Source organism: Lycium barbarum, chromosome 11, assembly GCF_019175385.1.
Source record: "Lycium barbarum isolate Lr01 chromosome 11, ASM1917538v2, whole genome shotgun sequence".
Classification (NCBI taxonomy): Eukaryota; Viridiplantae; Streptophyta; class Magnoliopsida; order Solanales; family Solanaceae; genus Lycium; species Lycium barbarum.
In genome coordinates this window covers 19,673,151-19,678,279 of record NC_083347.1, presented here as the reverse complement: position 1 = coordinate 19,678,279, position 5,129 = coordinate 19,673,151, and the positions used below count along the sequence as shown (strand labels likewise).

Genomic DNA, 5,129 nt, shown 5'->3' with positions numbered 1-5,129 from the left:
CCTTCCAAAATGTACCTTTGGCTTGATCCGTTTTAATATTTTTTTTTGTGGGCTATATTATAGAGTCTCACTGCACCTTTCATTTGCTTCTTGTAGTGAAATAACTTACCTATTTGCATGTACAAGAAAAAATATCAACTCCTAATTACACCAATTATGTTACATCCCGTGATCTCATGCGTTGGAAATTGTGCGAGTTAAATGATATTAGTAACGGACGCGAGGTTATTCCCCAATCTTATAGGTGGTTAAAGTAATGGTACACAAGTATCGTAAGGATTTGAAGTTAAACCAATCAAAGAAAATAAGTTTTGTCGAGTTTCGACATTTAATTGAGTGAAATACGGTCCAAGCTATAATATCCTGTATTTTTGGACTAGAAAATTTAATTGTCCAACATGAGAAAATTTACCCGAGCCCGGAAAATTCGATCATATTCAAGGATGAAAATCAAGAGCTCGGTGTACAAAGAGTTTGAGGTCCCGAAATAATTTAGGACTTAACAAATGTGACCACGGTGATTGAGAATAATGTTTTATGTGTAGCAAAATGGACTATGGACTAGTGCTATGTCACATAATCATGGCAATGAGTATATGAAGTGTATAAAAAATAATTATTATTAAAGTGAATTGAGATCAAAAAATTAATTATGTGCATAATGGATTAATTATTGGATAAAGTGGGAGAGTAATGGGATAAGTCCATGGTAGTCATCCACGTGGGACCATAACATGAAGCAATACATATGACTATTGCTGTGTAATGATGGAACACGTATTGGGAAGGATTTCATGATAAGTAATTAATTTGGTAAGTGATGTGGACCCCACGGTCCACCAACAAGGTCTTTTTTCTTAGTGACTTTTGCAAAATGAATATATATGTTGACAGCAATATGATAAAGTGGACAAGTGTAGGTCTATGTGGCATCCTATTACATATAGAAACTAATGACTAAGGTTGGTACTATGTACGTGGCTTCTGTGGAGATAAAGGTTAAAAGGTACGGCTCCACATTATGAAGGCTACAACTAGAGTCCAATTTCAAATTGTCATTTAACTTATGATTCATAGTATTCAGCAACGTTCATGGTGTACCTATTCAAGAAACAAGACACTAAAGTCTCCTATTTTTTTTTTGTTTGTTGAACTTTCATTTCTAAATACATTTACATATGCTGCAAATGGATGTTAAAGGCAGCAACGTACTACTGATTTCATATGCAGCAATTTGACGTTGCAATTTATAGAAGAAATGTATAGTTTTCATCAAGAACAATATTCGAATCTGAGCACCGTTGCGATTTCGTTGTTCTGTCTTATCGTGTTGTTGAATTCGGGCTTTCTTCGAAGTGAAGTAAGGTGGAAGAAGATTAATTCTTGGCATATGAGGTAAGAAAAATTCATCAAGGTCATAGTTAAATCACGAGACGGGAACTACGAAATTAATTGCGGGAAATTGGATAAATTGTAATTGTTATCGTGTAGGTTATTTGGTGATTGTTATGAGCTACTTTGTGGGCTGGAGTATCATGGGGATTGGTTGTAGTTTTAGTTGTTGTTATTTTTGTTGTTGTTATACTATGTATACACGAAAATAAAGAAGTGTATACAAGCATTGGCATACGAATATATATTGGGCTGTTTTGGAAGTGATTTAAGAATGGATTTAATTCTAGTTTGATATGAAATTGTTGGTATTGTTGTTTGTCTTTTGATTGATGTTGTGGCTGAATTGTAATCTTAAGGATTGTTAAGTTTTCAGGGGAAATGCTGCCCGAATTTTGCTAAGTAATGTGCTAGCTTAGGCTTTGGATTTTGAGTGCGCTATAGTTAATACTTGATATCAATAATGTTGTTGTAGATTGGGAAGCCCGGGATCTGATTTATGGTTAGCTTGGAGCGGATAAGGTATGTAAAGCTAACCCTTCTTTGTTTTGGCATGATCTACGTAAGACAACAGACAGCGAATGTATAAGCTCCAAAGAAACTCCTATTCTTAGAGACACTAGGATGGCTAATGTTCTTGATGTCCAGAACCTATTTCATATTGTCTTGATACGTGTCTATGATTCGTGAAGTTTTATTTGATATAATTTATAGTGACATTCGAAGGGTACTTGATATGACTATTGTCTTTGATTTTCAAATGATAGTTCATTTTGATTATTCTATTAAGTCTCAGATATGACTTAGTTTGCATATGGTTGCTCACTACCCTGCTCGTGCATGCCGTTAATATATCTTTCACCTAGTCCCGGGCCGGGTATGTTTTCGTGCACAGTTTCACTGCATTGTTCACCGAGTCTCTCACTAGAGGGTCGGGTGTGGTATATATATATATATATATGTGATGTGATTATGGCGCCGAGGATGGTATATGATGACTTTATTCATCGAGTTCCATAATGGGCCGGGTATGATATATGATATTGATATGCATAATTTACATTTCATAAGGCAAGTGTATTGGTATCTTTGATTGTCATACTTGTCCCCTGTAATCTTTTATTTCAGTCATGATCATCTTTATTGTATTTCATGCTTTATATACTCAGTACATATCTCGTACTGACCCCCTTTCTTCGGGGGGCTGCGTTTCATGTCCGCAGGTACAGATACTCGGTTTGGTGACCCTCCAGCTTAGTACTTCTGCTCAGCTGTTTTGGAGAGCTCCATTGTTCGGAGCCAAGATTATTTTGGTATAGATCTTTTGATGTTGACATATGCATATCCAGGGGTACGGTGGGGTCCTGTCCCGTCATATTTCACTTTTATACTCTTAGAGGTCTATAGACATATGTAGGTTGTGGTCGTCTATGTCGATACGATTTGTTGGGGTATTTCCATATATAGTGGCAGCCTTGTCGGCTTGCATATTATGTCGTGTTTTGGTTAGCTATGACTCCTCAGGAGACAGGTTATTATGATATATGGCGTTATGAATCTTTCGGTTGCTTTTACAAGTTTCCATACTGTCCTTAGTTTCAGTTTGATTATATTTAGCAGGTATGTACACAACTGTCCAGTTCGGGCACTAGTCATGGCCTATGGGGTTGGGTCGTGACAAATTAAAATCACAAAATTCAAAAATAATATATTATTAAAAAAATTAGTTGCACCAAACTAACTTGATTTGATAACTTTAGGATTACTGGAATTCTAAAATGCAGCCCGAACAGACCCGTTATCTCTTATGTATGCAAAATCTTCCGGTTCTACTTCTTCTGTATTATCAAAATATGGGATCACATTTGAATGATCATTAACACTAAGATCACTGGGGGCTGCAACATCTTCATCAGAATCGTCACCGTCGGCAGACGATTGATCATCGTCCGTCTGTTCATGATCTAATGGACTATTGCTATCCGAATCATTTATTATATCATTAGCTAAATCGTTATTGCTCACAATTTGTGTGAACTGGGTCAATGTGGGTTTATCTTCAGAATCGTTATGCCTATAAATAAGAAAAATTCATAAAATTTACTAGTCAAACACAATTATACGATCCATGAATAAAGTGAACAAAATATAATTATATTTACCTATCACTGTCCAATTCACTTGGACCTGGATGTGAAGGGTGTAGTACATTACAATTCAAATTATGCAACTGCGTAGTAGCATTACTTGGTCCACCCATCTCATGATTCTGCCCACTCCAATCAAATATGATAGTGCGTTGAAGCCACACCATCATACTGTGTACCATAATAGTTATATCATTTGACTGACTACCAAATCCTACAATTATTTGTTGTTGAACTACACCTCTTGAAAAACCAATATTCAAACTTAGGAGATAAGTAGTACCTCCAAAATCGAACTCATTATCGGTAGGTACCTTAACCTGGGTAGAGCGTTGAACTGTAGCATACATGTCAAGCGCCGCTATGCATATGTGATTTTTAAAAATCTCAGGACAACGAAGAAATGACGATAAAGATTCATCATCCGTAATTGGCATCTCACCATTAATTGGTAAACCATCGGCTGTAAATGAACTTAGATATCGTCCGGTTATAACTACCGAAAGTTCAGAATCATTTACGAATATTTTACTCCTTAAGACGCGTTGTAGACTATTTCAGGACCACGAATGTATCTTACCGAACTTTCTTCATACACAACTTCACCACCCCAAAATAAATACACTTTAACATGAGTTTCCGTCATCTTTTATGAAATATATGAGATAAAAAATAAAAGTTGAAGGATAAGAAACAGATAAGAGAAAAAAATATATATGAAAGATATGAGATAGATAAAAGAAAATTGAAAGATGAAGGATATACCATAGGTAAAGATGGACAATATTTATAAACAGAGAAAAGTAAAAATTTCGCAAATTAAGTCACGAAATGCAAAAGATATTATTTTGATGTGACCATTCAATGATCATCTGAAACTGATTGAACCAACAGAAATGTACAAAAAAATAAAATTAAAACCACAGCGATGTAAAAAAAATTAAAAAAAAGTAAGGGGTTTTTCGCTACTTAACCAGCGAAATGGAACAAAATAAATTTTGTCCCATTTCGTTGGAACATGCACGAAATACAAAAAAAAATTATTTGTTACATTTCGCCACAAGTGTAGCGAAATACAAACATTTTTTTTTCCATTTCGCTGCACTTGTGGCGAAATGCAACAACAGTTAATTTTTTTTACTGGACCGGAACAGTAATTTTTTGGGTATTTCGGTGGATAACCAGCGAAATACCCATTTTGGTATTAAAAAAAAGACATGTTATTTTTGTCTATTAGCTTCAAAAAGAAGCCATTTTGGCGCCGGACTCCAAATTATTTGCCAGTATGACTTACGTATGGCCATGCTGCTGGTTTTGATCTAGTCCACCATGTGTAAAGTGGGAGATGTTGGATATTGAGTTGGGTCTTGGGTCGCCCATGTGGAGCCGACCCGACCCATTTAGAAGAGATAAACCTAAGGGAGGTTATCTAGGAAATTAAAAGAAAAAAAAAACTAATGCAGATTTCTTTTTTCAACGTGGGAGTTGTGGCTCAGTAGTGAACGGTTCCTTTTTCTCTCCTTTCTCTTCATATATATCTCTCTTCTAACAGAAAAATATAATTCTTCCTTAGAAACACATAGAAAAAGA

General features: G+C 35.5%; 1 long non-coding RNA gene across 1 annotated transcript; it reads left to right on the top strand.

Annotated features, from left to right (window-relative positions):
* The first annotated feature begins 1,010 nt into the window (after positions 1–1,010).
* On the top strand, positions 1,011–2,954 carry LOC132617368 (uncharacterized). Its single transcript, XR_009573719.1, has 3 exons — positions 1,011–1,395; positions 1,868–1,914; positions 2,616–2,954. It is a non-coding gene; the product is annotated as an uncharacterized LOC132617368 (long non-coding RNA).
* Positions 2,955–5,129: the final 2,175 nt, after the last annotated feature.